General features: G+C 37.6%; 1 long non-coding RNA gene across 1 annotated transcript; it reads right to left on the bottom strand.

Annotated features, from left to right (window-relative positions):
- Positions 1–494: 494 nt before the first annotated feature.
- On the bottom strand, positions 495–7,589 carry LOC124170295. Its single transcript, XR_006867422.1, has 6 exons — positions 7,233–7,589; positions 6,564–6,776; positions 6,300–6,433; positions 4,730–4,885; positions 4,558–4,654; positions 495–949 (listed from the first exon to the last, which is right to left on the bottom strand). It is a non-coding gene; the product is annotated as an uncharacterized LOC124170295 (long non-coding RNA).
- Positions 7,590–8,367: the final 778 nt, after the last annotated feature.

Here is an 8,367-nt window from a genome sequence, read left to right as displayed (position 1 = left end):
GGAAAACATACCGAGGTAAAAAAATTATTCTACTTAACCATTGTTCACAAAACAGCTTCATGACAACCCACAAATTTCATAATTTAAAGGCCCAAAATAGCATAAAATATTATCATTTTCCCCAGAGGAAGGTATCCTTCTCCCACCCCCTGCCCCTCCAGGTAGTCCTGGCTACGCCCACGTAAGCATCAATAATATTCCTAAGCTGGAAACATATATATAATATAACATATTTTGATATCCTATACTGTGATCAATGGATCCATGGCCATAGATGAACAACTCTCCTCAACAAAGAGGTGATGCCTCCCAATAATTCCAATACTAGCACCTCAAGACTGCACAACAACCAAGACGGTATGTAATAAAGATTTTTACAACAATTTTTAAATAAACGAACCATAGTTCTTTCACTTCAAGTGAAATTCTTCTACAACAATAAGTTGCTGAAAAAAGTTAACTCATACAGAAGAGCAGCAAAAGATAAAGTCAAATAGAAGATCATGCTCAATATTTATTTGACATAATAAAAGGTGGTGCAAAAGACAGTTCACAAAAATGTAGCACAAAAATTTTGACTCCACGGACACAATCAAGGTTCTTCTCGCCCCAGCATTATCTCATACAATAGCCCTTCCATTTCCATATTTTTGAAGTCAGCCGTAATTAATGTACACTTTCATGGTAGAACTACAATGATATATATTCCAGAAGGGATCCAAAATACTATTCCACAATGGGCATAAGTTGTAAGAAAAATAGTCAATGTTCTTTCTTATAGACGATGTTTGGCCAATCAAAGCATATCTCAGAGCAACTGCTGCTTGTGTAGCCTCTTGCCAAACCAGAAGTGGGTGGGATGTGATTCAGCTCAGTTCACCACAGCCACAGATATGCTCAAGAAAGGTGCAGGAGTCTCACAATGCCAACGGGTGCTAGTAACATTGATCTGTAATATTAAAAATGCAAATAAGAATGTGTACACCATGGGCATGCATATAATGAACAGCAATTTTAAGCAATGCAAAGCTGGGGGTCTATTCTCTAACTCGAAGCGCGGTAGCTTTCTGGTGGAAAGATGCTTAATTAAGCTACTTGCTCCCACTTGTATTCTCTAACGCTGAAGCTCCGGCGAAGGGAGCTTGCAGAAGCTACCGGTAGCTTATTAGGCTCCAACCCTTATTCTCTATGGGATTTGAAGCTACTTCCGTAGCTTCAAACTAGCTGCCACGGTAGCTTCGCGAAGCGCGCCCTCGAACCCCGCGCTTCAGCTAGCTACCATCAAAATACATAGGGAATTCCATGGGAATTCCTATGAACCGCCGTGAACCAAGTGGCGCGTGTCGCTAATCTTTTGTTCTATCCCATCAGTCTTTCTTGACACGGCTAGCGATTGAGTGGTAAACAAGAAAAGTGTTGACTATTTTTGCTGTTTTGCGTAATTATTTTCTTTAATGAGGTCGGGAATGCTGCGTAAATTATTTGAAGCCTTCAATTATTGTATTCTTAACAAAGTAGTGGGCATGAGTGACAAATTTCGTGACTAAACATATATGTTTCGGAGTGAACTATCGATCGCGTTAACTAGTTGAATTCATTATTTGGAGAAGAAAAATGTTACTTTCAATCATTTTATATCACGTGAAATCTTATTTTGCATGAAGTCATTACTAGTGAGAAGAAAAACCCCGAAAACAGTGATTATTATTGATGTTGCGAGAGACTGTTGTAGTGACGGTACAAATTGATGCGTTGAAATCATTACCAATGCCAATGTATCCACTGCACAGAGATGGATGTCTTATTTTTGCAAGTGTTTATTCATTTATGATTAACTTTACCGTGCATTATTAGCAACGATCTTTGTTGTGAAGTGATTGTGTGAAGAGAGTTTAGTGTTACATAAATGCAGACCGGAGAGAGGTGGATATATTATTGTGTTATAATGCAATGTAAGGTGTTTCATGATAGTTATTAATAAATTTTTTGCTCTTCCAATGAATAAATGTGTTCATGATATCATTCTGCTTTCATTTGTGTGTCTTTGGCCGTATATACGCATTTAATTTCAGTGCCGGTAGTTAAGTTGGTGTATTTGTTTTGAATTTTGAGAAAGTGTAGCCATGGATATTCCAGAAGCCCACGGAGGAAGTCATCACAAAAACAATAATATAATATGGCTTTAATATTGGGAGAAGGAACTACGTTTAATAGGTTGTTTTTTCACAATGATGGTCAAGTTCTAATGAATCGCCCTCGCTTGCAATAGTGCAAGCTTGGCGGTTGGCATATAATACTTATTCATAAAACCATTTAAATATTAATTTAGCCGTCGTGAGAACGGCACGACAGTAGAGTTTTGTGTAAATATCGATTGAAGCATATTGTGAGCCTAAAATGATTGCTTAGGCCAATCTGAGTGAAATGACGTAACTTTCAAACATAATTTTCTCCACCTTCCCATTAACTTTGTTGAAGATATTCCCGAAATAATATACACTTATCGTATGCACATGTTATTGCGATATTCTCTCGCAGTGCAAGAAGGAACAATCTCTGCACAGAAACAGTTGGTCATCAAAATTTTTGCATCAAACAGGCAAAAGCATAAGGAGCGCTGAGTGTAAAATTCTCGGGAATTAGAACGACAATGTGATAGCATTGGTTTAATGTGTTGGTAGTTTATAAACATTTTCTCTTCATTATATTTACATGGCCTACATGATTATCAATCGTGACATAAACTACTGCATCGATCGAAACTATTGAATTGATATAAAAGCCGCTTAGCCAAATATAATTATGTCTACGTATTTCTATTATTATTCGTATTTCTATTATTATGAAAGCTGAAGGCACTCAGCATTTCGTAATTTACAAAGCACATTAATTTCAACTAGAAGAAAAAGTCAGCCGAGAACGACTACATTATGATTTTCCCGCAGGTTACGAAATGAAACGAGCGATTTCATTGGTTATAAGAGTAAAATCTGAGTTCGCACGAAATATTTCTCATACCCCATATCCGGTCTGAGAAAGCTACCAGAAATTCTCGGTCTGAGAAAGCTACTCCCTGTTAGAGAATAAGGTTGGTAGCCAATTCTGGTAGCTAGTTCGAAGCTACCACGACGGGAGCTTCGAGTTAGAGAATAGACCCCCAGGAGTTAGTTCACTCAAGGTAATACGAGGTAGGTTGCAAAGTTGAATAGCAATGATTAAAACCATCAAGGAGGAAAAGCACGGAAAACATAACTACCAAAGATGCATACTTTACATAATTATCACAGGAATCTATCAAGTAACAATCTGATGTCATAGGTGGATCCAGGGGGGGCACGTGCCCCCCCAGACCCTTAAATAATATGCAAAAGTTTTAATTGCGTTAATATTGTTGCCCATTATCATTACATTCGTTTTGTATTACGAGGTATCCTTGTGCCCCCCAGAACAAAATCCTGGATCTGCCCCTGTCTGATATGCTACCACTTCACAAAAGGGTATATGAGTGTTAATCACCACTTGAATGCTCAGGAAAAGTTTTATTTTCACATATGACTGAAGGGACAGCGGCACCAATAACCACCGCCACCAACAGAAAATTAAAGACTCAAAAATTTGAAAAACTCTACTTACTAATGAAAACTTATGAATAAAGGCAAAACCAATACTTTCTCAACACGTCAATGGTGAGAAATTTCCCCTCTATTGTCCATTTTACGTAACCATGGCCCAAGTCTGTAAGAACCATAACAATGGCCTCCAATGAAAAACCAGTACCACCGACTCGCAGTTTGATGAAAGTTGGCAATTTTCATTCTTCCACGTAGGAATGAAACAGTGTAAAATATTTCTTGCCTATGTCTACTCGTTTTTTTTTCACGACATTTGAAGTCTGGGAGAAACTACAGTTTATCAATGAATGCGGTCTCCAGAGGCACTTGTACTTCCAGTGGGAAATAATTTGTCTCAGCCATACTTTTCATCAAATTCTTATGAAAATTTGCACGTCTACTGTAGAAGTCATGAGGATTCCAAATACTTATTGAAAGTTATGCTAAGTGATATTGAAAAACTCTCTAAACTGTTATGTTTCACTAAAATTTAGAAAAGTTTTCGTCAAAAACATGGTGCTATAAAACATCAATTTTTGACCTGAGGCAATATGTGAATCAAGCCAAATTATTTTTTCTAATATCCATATACATAATCGTGGCTGCATTAATGGTCTCTAGTTGTCTCCGTATGATTTGCGGAGATAGTTAGGCCGTCTCGGGGGTGTATCCTTGGTATGAAGGTTTATGATGTAAAGAGGTTCACTACATAGAGGTTTTACTGTAGCGCTATAGACTTGGTTTGATCATAATCAATTTTAAAAATCAAAAGTATAAGTCTCAACAAAATTTCAACTTACAATCAAAGTGCAATTGATGAGGCAGCTTTAGCAGAGCAATATTTGCTTGAAGAGTGGTTTTATTAAAAATTTCACTGCTCATTTTTTCATTGAACATATTTCTTAGTTGCTACCATAACCTGCCTTGACCTCACATCTCCACGTACCTGAACAACACCAGCATAGATGGTGAATCTTTGTCCTTTGAAATGTTTCGGAGTAGCGTTTCATGAATATGCTTCATACCAAATGAAAGAAACACACCTGAAATAAAGAGAAATAGATAGAAGATGGAATGACAAGATATTTAGAGCACCAAAACAAAGAATGCACACATACCATCAACCCTGACATCCAATAGCTTAAATGCCAAAGAGAAGGAACGGCATAATCCATTATCAATTGAAACAACTATGAGGGGCAATAGCTGATGCTTTCAAATAAGTAGTAGATGTACCACATGACTCCACTTCGTGCCAAATGAAAGAGATAAACCTGAAATAAAAAGAAATAGATACTAGACGGAACTGAATGAATGACAAGATATTAGGAACACCAAAACAAAGAATCCGCACATATCATCAACCCTAACATGTCATAGCTTAAATGTAGTATCATATATTATATGATGGCATGAAAATTCTAATTTCTACACACATTACCATGGCCTTCACAGACAACACTTGCATTCACTGTGAATGAGCTGGTTCAGTGAGACATAAGTCAAAGGACATAAGCCATAAGGAGCCAAAATAGAATTCCACGATGGACTTCAGCCATAAAAAAGATGGACAATGTTCATCTTTATGGCATACAGTTAGCCAATAAGAGCACATGCTGGAAACCAATGTGATCAATGCAGTACCACACCTAACTGAACGCAGGTGGTAAGAATTTCAGTTAACTGTAGCCTTATGTCTACATAATAAACACTGAGAAAAAGGTGAAGGCGTAGAGTATATGAAATGCATAAAAAATAAGCGTCCAAGGGAATATATGTTCAGCCTTCAGGGAGGGCAATATTTCATAACTTAATGAATTTTAATGAAATTAACACATAAGAAGGAAAAAATATCATCATCCTGAGTAGATAACACTGAAAATACTTGTACCATGCCACTTAAAGTGAAAAGCATTAAAACTAATAGTTGGTATGTAAGTATAAGTAATATAATAAGAGCATTAATAGAGTGGAATACTTACATTCACAAAAAGTAACTCTGCAAACTTCTGTATCATGAAAAAAAGCACTATGAAAACACAAGCATTCAGAGTCAGACATAATACAGGCACTCAAATTTTAACTGTTTCCCTCTTATGGTTAAGTCTGTGAATGGAGACAAAAATGACTAACAGCTTATACCCCATTGTATACCAGGCCTAAGTCATGATATTGATTGCTGAAATTTGTTGGAAATGTTGGGAAAAATTCGTGAAATATTATAAAGCCAATTACCATATCATGTGCATCGCATTTCACGCACTTAAGGCAAACAAAATCAAGTAATTTCGCCCCACCCATCAACAGGCTACTGAGTATTGCCTTCATCCTCCCACGTAAAAGTAAATTTTACATTAGAAGGGAAGAAACATAATCTACAATAGATTATATTTCTTCTATTACAATACGAAATTAATTTCTTCACCAGCTCCATTACTTCATGAACATTTACTAACATGATTTAAAAGGATATAAGAGGCAAGAAAGGAATAGGACAAATGACGCCGCATTAGTAAATCAAACGTCGACTGCATGGTACACCAGAAGAATCAGTGGGTGTAGCATAACAAATGTAGACCAGAATTAGGACACTCCAACAGCATTAAATTCATCAAAAGTGAAAGAGTATTTTTGAAACTGCTCACTTAATTACTACACTACAGTAAACAAATACAGTAATATGATTACCTTTCACCATTGACGGCTTGAACAGACAGACCAGCACATATCTGTTACTCATTCACATCATCAATGAGACGAGAAACAGCGAGGTTAAGAATTTTGAGTTCAGGAATAGACATCTCTCTTCCATAGAATAACACCTGAAAAATCCCATAAAAATATATTGACTCAAAGCACAGCTTGCGATTGCACAGACACTACATGTATATATTGCATTAAGCACACTTCATAGGCGGAAAACCACAAATCAGCGACAAACGAGGACTTCACCTTAACTTTTAGGAGAGCGCTGCTTTTATTTATCACCACTGTTTTTTCGCACTGGACCCCGGCCACTTGACGATGGAACCGTCTAAAAGTTTAATGTCGGTACACCGCTCAATTGATCCCTCTGGAAAGTGGTCCTAAAAGCCAACATCTCGTTCTGATAACTCCCTGTTCACGTGGTATCACCCGCCACCATTTCTGCATTTGGGCAACATTCTGAAAAAAATTCATCCAATAACAGCTCCGATTAAATAACACAAGTACATAACTCCAAAGCTCACGCGCAAATTAATAGTAATCCTGCCACAATGCAAGACGACCAACGACGCCATTAGCATATTACGAATGCCAGAATCTAGACCTCGTGAGTTTCTACATGATAATTCCAAATAATGAGCAGTATTATACTATAATCACAGCTTTTTTAAAAGATAAAACCAATTTCTTTGCATTCTCCTGGTCTTTGAAAGCATATTCATAAAGGAACATTGTAATCATGCCGGCATCCACACACAGCGACCACGACACGCCGCTACATTGCATTTCTATCCAAAGCTTCACGGCACAATCACTTGTTGGGCTCATGGAATTAACCTTGAGTCCGGTAATAAATAATAGTTTCAATTTTTAATAATTTCATCAAAATCTACCAAAAATAGGTGATTTACTTACCCTTGCTTGGAAGAGGCTTTCGTTGCGTACGCCCAGCTCCTTACTACGTCTCTTTTGGCAATAGTAGCCTCCTTTCCACCCAGGGACACAGCAACGCCGGTCAGGCCTCATTGCTAAAGCCGAATAAAACTGAATCTACGACTCTCACTACAAAAATTACTGCAAAAATCCGATTAAAGACGGAGCGCGTCGCCCCACTTCCATTAAGCTTAATGGGGAAAATTACTCTGACACAGATATCAATGCCTAGTGGCGCCGCTCTACGGCCAATGTTGGCGATCGAATAAAATGCGCGCCAAACGGCAACAGGTGAAAGGCTACCCATTGGCCCTTCTGGAGACTCCTGTAATGGAGTCCCCTTGGGTGTAAATATTGGTACGTGTCATACGATGCGTAAAGCCCAATATTTTTACCAATATTGGGCCAATTTATTGGCCAATATATTGGCCAATAAATTGGCAAGTGTCATACGGGCTTTAATGCGTTTTGTCAATGAGGCTAGAGCATCCTCACTGAAACTCTGCATACCAGCTATAAACAGTTGTCTTTGATGATGAAAAACAACAAAAGTTACAGTAACGCATTCTTGCTGGGTGAGGCTTCGTTGAAAGTTACATAAAAATATGGCTGTTCATGACTTAATTCCAACTCATACAGCGACTTGGGAACTTTGACATGCCACTGTTTTAACCCTAATACGGGCAACATATTTTTCTGGCGTAATCGGGCAAGGTGAGTCCAGTGGACTCTTTTCACTTATGCTTTTAATTTGAACTATTAAACAGTGAAAAATATTACTTTTCAAATCAATTTGAAGATATTGTGCACTATAGAATCATTTAACATAAAATTGATTATTGTTTGATTAACAAAAGTTTTAATTACTTATTAATTTCATACATATAGTCAAACAGCGAGTACAGGTACAAAACAGGTGATGATATTGAATGAAAATTAAACTTTTTTTTCCTCATACCCAGTGAGAAATGGGTGGTGGAAACCACGTGGAACCCACGTGGAGAATTAACGTGGATACCACGTGTTTTTGGTCGTGGAATCAACGTGGAACCCACGTGGAAATTTGGTGGAAAAATTAAAACAGCAGTTGGTGCTGTCCTAAAACCATTAAAACCTC

The sequence above is a fragment of the Ischnura elegans genome, chromosome 13 (genome assembly GCF_921293095.1).
Source record: "Ischnura elegans chromosome 13, ioIscEleg1.1, whole genome shotgun sequence".
NCBI lineage: Eukaryota > Metazoa > Arthropoda > Insecta > Odonata > Coenagrionidae > Ischnura > Ischnura elegans.
The sequence above is the reverse complement of the archived record's forward strand: the minus strand, read 5'-3'. Positions and strand labels throughout refer to the sequence as shown.